This window comes from Rutilus rutilus (genome assembly GCF_951802725.1).
Source record: "Rutilus rutilus genome assembly, chromosome: 2".
Taxonomy (NCBI): domain Eukaryota; kingdom Metazoa; phylum Chordata; class Actinopteri; order Cypriniformes; family Leuciscidae; genus Rutilus; species Rutilus rutilus.
The window spans coordinates 9,378,457-9,392,359 of record NC_140210.1 but is presented as its reverse complement, the minus strand read 5'-3'; the positions used below and the strand labels follow the sequence as shown (position 1 = coordinate 9,392,359).

The window sequence follows — 13,903 nt, the reverse complement described above, 5'->3', positions numbered from 1 at the left end:
ACGTCTTCTCTTTGGTCGTGTGTCGGCAGAGCCGTCGCATAGACTGTGCGAACTGTGCAACCGCACAGGGCCTCGCGCCAATAAGGGGCCTCGCAATCCTGCTGTGTTTTTTTTGTTTTTTTCACCACTTTTTTAAAACATCTCGCGGCACGAATGTAACAATTCTACAAATAAATAAAACATATCCAGTTAACTGGCAGAGCATTCATTTCGTTCGTTTTTTTTTTTAAATAAGAGAAGATCTAGCGCTAAAATGTGTTTTTTAAATCAAGTGATCAAAGTGCTCGTTGCCGCTGCGATCAGTGGCGCGGATACAGTGTTTTCTCGTGTGGCTTATTTGTGCACACGCCGCACTGTCTTCATTTGGACGCGCGCTTCAATCCGTTGTGGATACTCTAACATAATGCACACAAATGTGTCCCTGCTTGATATACAACCACTGATTAACATAATCAGTTTTAATGAGAAAAAAAAAAACGAACGTTATACGAGAAAAATAAAACCATATGAGAGCGGTTTCGAACCCAGAACCTCTGACACGCTTGGCGATAGTTCTACCACTGGACCATTAAGATACACATTGGGTTAAATAGACGGATTCTCGATGAAAATTCTCGAGCTGACTTGATGTAAAGCCACTGGTTGCACAGTTTTTTTTCCCCTCTGAAATAAATAGCAAAAAGTCATAGCTGAGACTATGTGCATGATTATGCTGTATTATTCTACTTGATAAAAACGTATTGCAGCAAGATTATGCGTGCAAAAGAATTAGAACAGCTAAGTCCGTGTGACTGTAATTGCGCAATTAAGGATACACATCAAAGAGCAGGGCCTCGCATTTCATGTTCGCACAGGGCCCCACACCCCACCAGCGACGGCACTGTGTGTCGGCCATATCAAAATTCTCAAGAATTTAAATGTTTAACGTTAGTCGTTGTCGTTGTCTAGGACATCTCTCCTCTAGCTAACTTCCCTCTTCATGCTTCTCTCTCCTTCACTCCTCACACATTTACTGAGACATTACCCTTCATGTGCACGCACACTAGCCCCCCAACCCCCACCCCCAAATCATTCTTGTCGGTTATTGGCTGGAACACAGTTTTTTATGTTTCGTGATCCAGGCTGGGCCAGTTTGTTTTTCTTGCCGTTTGTGGAGCCTGGGCTGTCTACAGAGATCGCGTTTTTCAGTGTGTTCAGGGAACAGGCAGCTAGTGGATAGTGAGGAGATGTTTGCTGTATATGACAAAAAAAGTTTTGGCCTAAAAAACGCATGACATCGCTTAGAGCACCTTTAAGTGACATATAGTAGTGAGGAGTGACCCATAATAGATTTATTTCGTGTCTTTCCTAGAATGGGCAGTTTGTGACTTTGCGAGATAAACAACATAAAGTAGCACTGGTGTTACAAAACATTCAGTGGCACATACCAATGCGTTTAATTGATATTTAAAATATCACAAAATTAGGCTATTTATTTAGGATTTTGTGTCACAATTACGTCAGTATAGGTGCTCGATTCATCTGTCAGTCACTACTGGAGGTGTCACAACATGGTGACATGTTCCACGACTCAGTGTCAGTCAGAGGTGTCATGTCAGTGTCAGTGTGTCGCGATAATGTCAGTGACACATGCCAATAATGTCAGTGGCACATGTCAATGAAGACCGGATGTGCCACCGGATGTCCCAATACGCATAGTGACATGTGCCATTGGCTTCTGTGCATCAGATGCCATGTCACTTAATGTTAATACCGCCTCTCACTCTATATCATATATCATTTTGCAAGTATTATATGACATTCACCAAGAACCAAGATTTGTTTTTACATTTAAAAAATGTGACATTTTTAACATTCTGAAGTAACGTTTTCATAACTTAATCGGAACGTTAGCAAAACGTTCTTACAACATACTTTTGCTAGCTGGGTTGTCAAATTTTGGTGTTAAGGTCTTTTTTAATACATTCAACATTTTTGATGGGCTTAATGAAATACAAAATATTCCCCATGTACAGTGCTTGTGAAATACTCACGTGAACCGGTGACGAAGACTGAAGGCCATTTTGTGTCTCTCAAGTGTGAGGTGCAGTATGAGATGAAGAACTGTGACATTGTGAACAATTGGTGGTACATAAAACCCAATGAACAAGAGTCCAAGCCCATTACAGATCCGAACCAATATTTAATCACAGTAAATGAAACCGAAAAAGAACAATTCAAGAAAAGGAACATTTTCCTCTCATTCAATTCCTTGAGCCTTAAGGACATTGGATACTACCAGTGTGATGCCAAATGTCTCAACAGTGGGACTCAAGGGAAAGGCCATCTTCTGTACCTCAACGTCACAGGTTTGAACTGAAACAAAACATTACTTTGATTGTTACATTGTTGTTAAAATGTTCTTGCACTGTAAAAAAATTCTAACCTCCCTAACTGACAGTCACTCCCTAGTGACTGCTCACATCTACATTTTTCAATTGGCCCAAGTGAAATTCTGTAAATGTAATTTTATAATTTACAGAATTTCACTTTGGTCACATCTAAATTTTTCAGTTGGCCCGTCACTAGAAAATTTTGAGTTGGGGAGGTTAGACATTTTTTACAGTGTGTGTGTAACATTTATTAATATGAAAAACCTGTTTCTACAGCTGATCCAAACAAAGGTCTGAAGGCCTCAACGTGGAGTGGCCAGTTAAAGGCAGACGAAGCTGTGCTGACACTCAGCGCCATATTATTTTTGTTTTCTGTATGAACCAACACAAGGTTTCAACACCTACTGTATATATACTTTACCAGCTCTATTTAAATGTTGCTGTAGAGCTGGTTACCTGATTTTTTTTTTTAGTTCATTAAAAAATTAAATAATAAAATGGTTCTTTACTGGTTCCAATTTAAGCCTAAAGCACCATAAACTGAATTATTCACATTTTATTTCTATATTTTTAACCAAAAATTCTTATTGCCTAAAACATAATATATACTGAGTTATTGAAGATGTCAAAAAAAAAATTATGATTTGCACAGTCTGTATATAAATGATCTTTTTGTGCTACACTCATTTGGAACATTTCAATGCAGAGGTCCAGGCTTGTGGCTGAAACTGAAACCAAGCTCGTCTCACCAAAAATAATTTATTGCCTTCTTTAGACACATATAACCTACACACATGCGAATATGTTAAACCTGGCTGCAGGGCATATATTTATTTGATTGAATCGCAACCTTTGTGAATTCACAATAGCACTTCGCTATAGCATGGTTTTAATATATCGTGCAGTCTTATAATTCAGTTCATGGATTCTTGTCTGTGGAATGCGCTAAGTTAATACTTTTAAGTTAATATATTTCACAAATACGATAATAATAGTAATAATAATTTCAATTATAAATAAATAATTATTTATTTAATACATTGAATTTCATTAAACTAAACAGTTTTATAAATCAACAGTTCATGTTTTTTTTTTTTTTTTTTTTTACCTGGATACATTTGCTAAAACATTAACATAAAACTCTTCTGCCATGTAGAAAATCTACTGTGTGCAGATTTAGAGGCAAACCAAGGGATTTGGATTGATCTCAGAAGATAAATACTGCCATCTACTGGATATCAGATATCTTGTAGAAATCACGGAAAATATAAGGAATATAGCCTACTATTTCTCTCCTGTCTGTGATTTATTCAACTCATGGACACAGTAATAAAAGGTGTTCTTTTTGTGGCCAATAATAAACCATCTAAGGCTGTGCGAGCACTGTACTTCTGCCTGAGATGCTAAGGATAACAGGTTGGGGAAGATTTAACATTGTTTTATATAACCAATCAGCCTGATAACCTATTAAATGAGCTTATAATAAAAGGATTAATGGTCATTACGAAGGGGTAAAGTGACCAGGTTTTACCTTCTATCACTGGAGATATTTGAGAGTTGCAGGGATTGAAGTGCCCATCTGCAAATTTAACCTTCAGTGAGCTTGTATGGTCTGTTGACTTTCTCTTTCTTTTCCTGTCAGTTTATCTCTCCCTATCTCTCATTTGTTTTCCCTTCATGGGGACTTCATCCAGGAATTATGCCAGGTAATTCTGAAATTTCATTTTCAATTTGACTGAAAACTCCCCCAGTTATTTTTCTGCTGGTCACTCTAGCTATGACTGGATCTAATTACAACTACTAAGGTTTTAAAGGAGTGTTATATGTTTCATAACAATTATATTTCACAGCTGATGATACTACAGTATGTTGTAATTTCTGACCTCAAAATTGTTTTATTTCTTGTAAATCCTTTATATATATATATATACTTTTTTTTTTTTTTTTTACACAGAGGCTTCAACTTCCCCAATAGGTTAAACAAGATTTGAGTCTTGAAAAAACTTTTTGGTTTTGTTTTGAAATTACTGGCAGAACATGCAGAATTAGAGTTGAAGTTTCACAGTGCTCTGCTTGTATCACCAAAAAGTACAGTCCGAAAATAGTATTGGTATTCAAATTATTTCAGTAAGCAATGGGGCATAAACCTATCAAAGGGAAGTTTAGAGGTAGCATCTGCATTTTGGTTCAAACAATAAAAAAATCACATGGTTGAGCAGAAGTTTGACTAAAACTATGAATGTGAGTAAATACGGTCAATAAAGTTTTTCAGCAAACTGTTGACAGCATAGAGGTATAGTGTAAATTATGGCTGTCATTCTGACTAATCTTTAAATACTTGCTCACCCTCTCATTCATTTGTAATTAGATGTCAATGTGAAAAACAATCTCATTCCACCAATCCCAGCACTTCTCTTTGCAAGCGTCCAAATTGCACCCAGGTTTAATGTATTATTTAATAGAGCCGTCCAGGGCAGTTCAAATTCATCACTTTGTCAAATGAGCATGGAGGGCTTGTCCATTGATAATGTGGCTCATAATCAGAGGTGAGAGGTAGTATAGGTTTCTGTTCTTATAGTGGAATCATTTTAAGCTCTATATCAATTATTCATTCCCAGGAATGATTGAAGCAAGCAACTGTGGATAAATTGCCGTAATGTATTATCAGGATGTTTAACGTAATAAATCCAAAGTTTCCTGGGAGTATAAACCATATTTTAAATGTTATTACCTACCGATTACGTTTTATACAATCATGTTTGAATATTATTTGTGTTATTTAAGTATACCTTTAAATCACACATAACATATGCTAAATGTGTCAGTTTCATTAAATAAAAATATCAAACAAAGAGGCATGAGCATTCAAAAGAACCTAGAGCTTTTCTGAAATGTTTGTTTGATAGCCAATCTTTATTTAGCACAACATAGTCTTTTTTTTTTTATTTATGCAATGAGCATTTGGGAAACGTGAGTTACATAATCAGATTAAGCAATGCATTACTTTTAAATTTACAGCAAAATATCTGAGTTGCTTTTTTAGCTCTCCATGCGAGAAATCAGGAGTAAGTGGAGAGGCGTTGTGTGCGATGTGTAAACATGATGGCTTTTGTTCTATCTAGACTAAATGTGAGCATGCATTTACTCATCTCAGATTCAGTATTCCTCAAAAGGAACACAAAAATATGATATGCAAACTCAGAATATTACGCAAACCTGCAATAATTTTATGTTAAATAACACAAATATACTTTATGTATTTAATCTCATTTTATTAACCAATGTCTTTGCTCGCTGACCCTTGATGATCCAATTCAATCATACAGTAAGCAAAACATAAAACACAAATGTAATGTTTATCTAAAGTAAGAGTTTTGTTTTTTAGTAAGAGTACTGAACTTTCTTATCCTGTGTCATATTCTTCTGAAATTCAGAATGGCAGCACAGCTGAAAGGTTTGTTTGAGCTGCGCCCTCTGTACAGGTGTGAACTTGCTTTTCCTTCAGCCTTATTGGCTTATTCATTTCACCTTTGGTGTGAAAGGGCCTTTACATTTGCCAAAAATAGAACTTTTTTTTGTTATAAAAAAAAAATAGACATGCAAGACCAGCCCAAGTGAGAAAAAGCGCATTGCTTTCCATAAAACATACTTTCCATTGTATTGCAAGTCCACTCTCAAATGCAAACAACTGTGGAGGTTCATGTTCTTGGGTGTATTCACACCTGCCTCGTTTGGTTCGATTGAATCGAACTCTAGTTCGTTTCCCCCCTTGGTGCGGACCTTTTGGGCAGGTGTGAATACAGCAATCGAACTCGGGTGCGGACCAAACAATCGAACCGAGACCCAGCTGAAGAGGTGGTCTCGGTACGGTTCCAAACGAACTCTGGTACGGTTCGTTTACGGTGTGAACATGAACCGACCCAATTGCAGAAAACTGCGCCTTTTTATTTGACTACTCTTATGAGGATACTTAACAAAACGGACATTTTGACATAATGGTGTCTAAAGCGAGCGAGCGAGCGAGCAAGAGCGCGCGCACGGCAGAGAGAGAGGGAGCGAGAGACCTTGCGTGTGTGTGCCAGCTAGTGTGCCTCACGAAGCGAATGTAAGGACCCAAGCAATCAATTGTCGGTGCGGGCGGGCTTTTATCTATACCATATAGTTTCTTCATATTGCGTTTGTAGAGAATAACACCAAATCAGTAAAATAACAAATATTACATTATATCTCCATGCTGAGCCTGTTTGTGCACTTCCTGCTTTTCCCTGCTTGAGAATTCCTGTCCAATGAATGGACGACCTTAGCACACGTGTGGTTTTGTTTACACATTTTGGTTCATTTGCAAAAAGAGCAGTGTGAAAGCGAACCGTACCAAACAAAAAAAATCAACATCCTATTTGGTCCGGACCAAAGCAAGTGAACTAACGGACTTTCCTGGTGTGCATACACCCTAGCGAGACGAGCTTGGTTTCAGTTTTAGCCACAAGTCTGGACCGCTGCATTTTTTGCTATTTCAAAACAAGCAAGACCAGCCCAGATGAGAAAAGCCTTGTAACTGATGAATAACACAGTGAATAATATCTATTAGATCTGATGTAGTCTGTGATGTCATGTTTCCAACAAAGCAACATTGATGGATAATGAAACCTCAGTAGAATTTATTTGAATGGCTTGTAATAGATGTAAGGGAAAAGAATGCCCTTTTCCTTTGTGGAGAGGAAGCACATTTATAATTTATTATTACTTGAAAAGACAGATAGAAAACTAGGCAGAAACAACTGCTACATGGACATTTATAGATTAGTGTGCTATGCTTTCATTTCAGTAATAAACATGCGCCAGGATTTCAAAGTGGTCCTCAGCTCACTGAGTCTATTGCAAAATCATTTTTCAACTTAACCACTGGGTAAAAAATATCCCTTTCACCAAATTAACTTAAGTAATACTGCATCAAATGGCAAAGTTCATAAAAAACAAACAAAAAAACACTAAATGTAGAAATAATCCCTGCATTTACTACAGTGCACAGTTTTCATACTGGAAACGAGATGTCACAGTAAGTAGTCAGAGCTTATATCTTGCATTTCAGTAACACACACATTTGTTTTTCAGTCATGGTGTGGATTTTGCTTACACTTAAATTGTTTTTATATTTTGCATTAATGCCTTCTCATTAAGACATTACTTAGCATGTGTGGGTCAGGTTTTGGCTGGAATGAATGCAGTTAGTAAAACCTGAAATCACCACAGCTAAAAATCTAAACAGCTAAATGTTGGCATACTATTTACTTTCTGAGACTAAATCATAGTTTATATTAATTGTAACACATAGGGGAAAATGTCCAAAAAGAGCATTTCTTTTGCCTCTACTCTCTTAAAGAGGTATTGGCAAAATGCCAATTTCATTGGCAAAATGGGCTTTCAATAAAATTTGGCTGCCTATACATTAGAAAGGTGATTTTTATTTTTTATTTTTTATCGGTGCTACCTGACTAGAGAAAAAAGGCTTTTGTCTTCCAATTTGCCAAATAAGCTTCAACACCCATAATGCATAATGTCAAATACTGCCTTGCTTTATAGGAAATACTTCTTAGCAAACTTTATTCATAATGATTCAAAGATAGCCTAAATGTTAACCTAAATGAGTTTCTTTCTGTTTCCGGTGAAGGATCCAGTGCGTTGCAGTGGCTAAAGGCTGCAAAGAATCGTAAATACGGAAAAAATGGCGCGACATTTCGAACTGGATGACCACGAACACAGCCATTTATGCCAAACGGAGGGGAAAAAACGGAAAGAAACGACCGTTCAGTCAGTTCCGCCCAACCCCACAAAGCCAAACTCTGTTGTGTGCAGGTAAGAAAGATGTTGCCATAGTGTTCCATTTGTACAATAATGCTGTTTAAAGAGTAGATATAGTACAATACAATTTTCAGTGATAAACCTACCCTTACAATAACTGTTCTGCTAATATCCCTCTGTTGATCCGACTGTCCGTGGGTGGGAATGCAGAAAATGCAGAAGTATAATCTGTAGTTTTCCCTAAAGCCCTGTTACACTTTGGTTCTTTAATGGCATCTGAAGAACCTTTAAAGGGGTCCTATAATGCCCTTTTCACAATATGTAAAATAAGTTTCTAATGCCCCCAGAGTGTGTATGTGAAGTTTTAGCTCAAAATACCCCACAGATATTTTTTTATAGCATGTTAAAATTGTCACTTTTTGAGGGTGAGCAAAAACGTGCAGTCCCTTTAAATGCAAATGAGCTGCTGCTCCCGGCACAGAGGGCGGAGCTTCAATACCTCATGTGTTATCGTTCAGAATTACCTCATACAGACACACACTGGAATTTTCAAAAACTTTTAGCCTTTCATGATCAAACCGGACAAAGATGGAGAGACTGAAGAAGAAGTGACAACATTTGAGAATGCAACAGGACATTTCTGATTGGTTAGTTGATGCATTTATGTAGCTGATATGGTGTTAACTATCTTTAAGTAATTGATTAGCATACCAGCCATTTCTTGTAGTCCTTAAAAAGCGATTTCTGTAAAAGAAAATATCTCCCTTTGCTTTGAACTTTGAGCGTAGTAACTTTGCAGATGTTGTTTATGCTCAAACAGCAACATTACACACTAACTAAAGTTAAAAAAGTGAAATCATAACCAACCACCTCGTTAACATCCATGGATTTATTCTTTACGGTGGAAAAAAGGTTCTTTAGATTATTAAAATGTTCACAAGAAAAACATGTTTTTTAGTGAAGAACTTTCACTAAAAGGTTCTTTGGAGATCCCAACATGGAAAAAAGCCTTTGGAGCATTTATTTTCTTACTTCATTTGTTTTCAAGACTTTAAAGTGAGATGTGAATTCAAGAGAAAGATGTAGATTATGTGATGGGGACAGAGATTCATCTGACAAGTTTAGGGAAATGTTCCTTTGATGATGGATTGAGCTGAGAGGAGGTGTGTATTTAATGATTATTTAATGGTGATGAGTGTAAGATCACAGCGGGACTCTATAATGTTTCTCTTGTGTTCAGGTCTTCAGCTAATAAGGGCAAAACAACTATTGTGAATCACATATATGCCTCGAGGCGGCTAGAAGAACCGCCAGTCAATACCCAGGGACATTAATTTCCAAAGCTCTGTCCAAACACATCACTGACTCACACATTGGAGAGTGAGAACGGGTGCTGTTACTTCTCTGATTCCGCTCCCAATTACAGGCAAGTCAAAGTGAAGAGATATATTGGCATTCATCCACATATTCATACAGGGTGATCAGTTGCCATTTTGGTGCTTAGTGTTGAATATTTGATGCTGAACAATCAGCACATTTGAATTTGCAGATCTTATAACTACAGCAGAATTTTGAGTGAATGACACAATTGAGAATTCTTAGGATCTGTATAGCACAAGTCATATGGACATCCTTTTTGGAGTTTGACACCCCCTTGTCACTATTCTATTTATGGAATGGTAAAGAACAGATTAGGGTCCAATTCTCATTATTGCTTACTAACACTGAAAAAAATGATTCGTTGAAATTAATAAATTTTTGTATCGTAAGTGGTTGCATTCAATTGATTATATCTACATTTAAACAAATGCATTAAGTTGAACTTAATCAATTTTAGTTCAACTTAGTGCATTTGTTTAAATATAGATAAAATCAATTTTTGTTTATTAATTTCAACTAATAATTTTTTTAGTGTATGATATTGGCTGTTTATTAATTCTTATAAAGCACATATTTATGCCTTATCTACATCCCGTAATCCTACCCAATACCTAAACTTAACAACAAACTTACTAACAATTAATAAGCAGTAATTAGGAGTTTATTGAGGCAAAAGTCAATTAACGTCCCCCTGTGGTTAAAATCAAGCTTTTAATGTTGTTTATATGTCTATGTAGTGTTTTTAATATGCTTTAAGACAAATTTATAAGTCAACACCATTGCTGAGTATTTTCTCCTTAAAACTCCAGTGAACAAAGACGTGTTTTGAAATCGCTGGTGTTTCTGACGTCACGAACTACCTCGTAACCAATCACATCAACGTGTGATCGTCAACGAGTGGATCTCTGAGCTGGCCTGAGTGAGTGGAGGCGGGGCTAATTTGCATATTCATAGAAGCGGTATACTAAATGAGGCAAGGGTGTAGAGTTACATTCAAGCTATTTTAAGGCATGAAGAATATTTTTCAAGAAAAAAAAACCGTTTAAATATATCATTTTGGTGATAAACGATGAATTTTAAGGGTTACAATTATTGACTACAGGGGGACTTTAATAGTTAGTTAATAATGAGAATTAGACCCTAATCTAAAGTGATCACAGAATTTTCATTTTTTAGTGAACAATTCCTGCAATTCCAAATCATAGCAATTTAAATTATACATTATTTTACAGTAGCCTAAATTTACAATAGCTGTTTTTTAAAATGTTTTACAAGATAACTGGTTAACGCAATATTTTAGAGTCTGTATAGTCTATGTATAGTCCCTGGTTACGATATGCTTTTGTGAAATGGAGAGAAAAATGCAGCAAAAACATTCTTCAGAACATCTCCTTTTGTATTCTACAGAAGAAAATGCATATGGATTTAGAATGACGGCTGAAAAAATGACCGAATTTTCATTCTAAGATGTTCTATTCCTCTAACAGAATCATTCCCATTTTTAGAAGGTTTAATATTGCAGTAAAATCATCTCTATCTCCAACATTTAAGAGTTAAATTATAAGAAGGGAAACCCCGTAAGTGTTGTTAACCAATAAAAGAAAACTTGTAGCAATTCTAACGGTTGTGTGATGTCACGAATCAAGCGCCACGGCAGCATCCCTCAGTCTGACACCATGACAACCGCAGCGCGCGAACGCTGGAATCTTTGCTGCTGCCGCGAAGCCCAATATGAAGACAAGATGCCGCCATACGAGCGCGAGACGCACTTGTTCTTTTGAAATATTCCTCGCTCCGCACTTTTGGAAGAAGACGTCGGAGATTTGCAAAACCACCTGTTTCTAGCGTCCGTCGGCAATGTGAGTTAAACAGTCTTTCTTGTTGGCCAAACCTTAATATTTCTGTGCCGTAAGAACGGCGCTGGTTTGAATACACTAAAACCAGGAGGGATGAAATGCGCATTGGAGTCAGGGATGCTCCTCATGGCGTTTACGCGTGGAGAGCCCACTGGGGCGTGTGTGCTTGTGCGTGTTAATGCATGTGTGAGAGAGTGAGAAAGGAAAATAGAGGAAAGAACAGAGGCTTGTACATTCGCCGCACGCGTTCCACTGGCTCTAAATGGGGAATATGAGGATGCGAGGACGCCAAAGATAAATAGTATTCCAGACTCTCCTGCCACATAAAAGGACCACGGAACACGCTCCTCAGAGACCCCTTGTTTAATACGAGGTGCGATTGAATATCCACATAGTAAGACGCATCAGGTAAGCGATACGGGGGTTGCACTCCCATTTGATGCGTCGCAAAAGTGAAAGCGCACAAGCGCCTTCGTACCTACATATGCAGGTGTCAGTGCGTGCGCTTGATCAACAAAAATGGACATCACAAAACTGGCCACGGAAACCTGGTCTGCAAAGTACCTAAATTAAGCGTTTTCATGCGGACTTTAGTCAATTGGGGAAGCTTCTTGAGATTTGACAGCCAATTGAGACCAGTTCATTCGATAAGAGTTATCACAATATTTATGTTCTGTACTTAAAGGGTCTTCTAACAACTTAGATATCATCTTGTAATGATGTATTGGTCTTCCATCATCTTAAACGATCCTGATTACTGCATGGATGCTTAATGCTGCAGTGTTGGTCTGAGTTCAACTTCGAGATCGCACGGTATTGCTTTTTAATGACGATATCAATACAGATTATTTATGATGTGTCCAATAACCGATACGCATTACAGATTTGTAACTATTATATTTTCCTGCATTATGACACATAATTATCATAATACAACAACAAATATGTTATGCCTTCTGAATAATGTATTATTATCATTATTTCCATGATATTTATTCAAAGTTGATTTGTGATCTAGATGGTTTAGGGCTGTCTGAATATTAAACTACACAATTCTCACTTCTCTGGACAAAATTCTTCTCTTCTTATCAGGACAAATATTGGTCAAACTGAGTATCAGTCTGTATCTGTTCAAAATGTCATTATAATGGTTATGTAAAATATATATATATATATATATATATATATATATATATATATAAGTAGCGAGGCACAGCTTTCTGCAGGATAATTATTGATACTCGCTGGCGCTGCTCTCTGAGGGCTATAGAGTGTGATGAAAGATTCATACACTCATTCCAGGCACTGTCATGTGTGGAAACAGAGGTTAGGAAGTAGACAGGTTTTGTCCCAATAGATTGTCCATGCTCATTGCCTCAAGGGAGCGGAGGGAAAAGAAATTGGTGTGAGCAAAACAATTTGGTCTGTAAAGTAAATTAAGCATTTTTTAATGCATATCATTAATGATTTGGGGAAGCTAGTAATATTTCACAGGCAATTGTCTCCAAGGATTCAAATGATAGTTGTTGTAACATTTATGTTCCGTTTAGTTAATAGGGTCTAACAACATTAGATTGTATTGTAATTGTGTGTCTATAGTATTTGGGTTCCATCAACTTAAAAGAGTTATCCTAAAAGAGCATAATGCAGTGTTGGTTTGAGTTCAACTTTTTAGATGGTAATGGTTATGTAAACAAAGATAATTCATTTTGGCATGAATTAATGCATGTCAACTTTACACTGCGGCACAGAAGCTGGAACTGAAGTGATATATTTCACAAAAGGTGCATTTGTACAGACATTATTAATACTGAAATTATGTTGTAAAATGTTATTGCCTGTTAGCTGTCAGTGACCCAGTAGTGGGACATTTGACACGTTTTTTATTGCCTTTTCCCCCCCATCACAGTAAATTAAAGTACAAAGTAATTAACATTTTTTTTAAGTGACCTAATACCTTAATATCTGGCCATCTCTGAGCGCTGATGAGTGTGACCAATGGTTTATACACTCGTTCCAGGTGCTGTTTTGAGTGGAAACCAAAGGGAGGCAAGTATAGGGTTTGGACTGTCCATGCACATTGCCTCAAGGTTAGCTCAGGGGAAAAAAAGGAAATTGGTGCAAGCAACACTTGGAACACTTATTAAGAAGTAACAGAAAAAAAATCTTTACTCTATAACATTCAGTTTGTTGGTATATGAGAGACGTTTTGAGTTTGTAAGCCAGGGTTCATTTGGGCTAGTGTCTACAGGGATCAATTTAACCTTGTCCCCAGTTTTTCATCTCCATGGTTGTAATGAAATTGCACAGGACCCATCAGGGTCCAACCTTTCAAACCCTTGATTATAAGTGAGTGACCTAGTCTCTAAAATAAGATTACATCGCTTAATGGTGCATTACATAAGACAAAGAGATTTGGGACTTAGCAAATACAGGTGTGTGTTTACTGGACCGCTCACAGGTCTCCAAAAACAGTGGATCGTCATGCTTTTAGCA

At 37.0% G+C, this 13,903-nt stretch overlaps 1 protein-coding gene across 1 annotated transcript in view; it reads left to right on the top strand.

Moving 5' to 3' along the window:
• The first annotated feature begins 11,288 nt into the window (after positions 1–11,288).
• Positions 11,289–13,903, top strand: part of trpc5a (transient receptor potential cation channel, subfamily C, member 5a) — a 65,001-nt gene continuing 62,386 nt past the window's right edge. The window contains exon 1 of the mRNA XM_084401802.1: positions 11,289–11,410. The gene's annotated coding sequence lies outside the window, so the exon portion shown is untranslated. The remainder of the gene's footprint in view (positions 11,411–13,903) is intronic.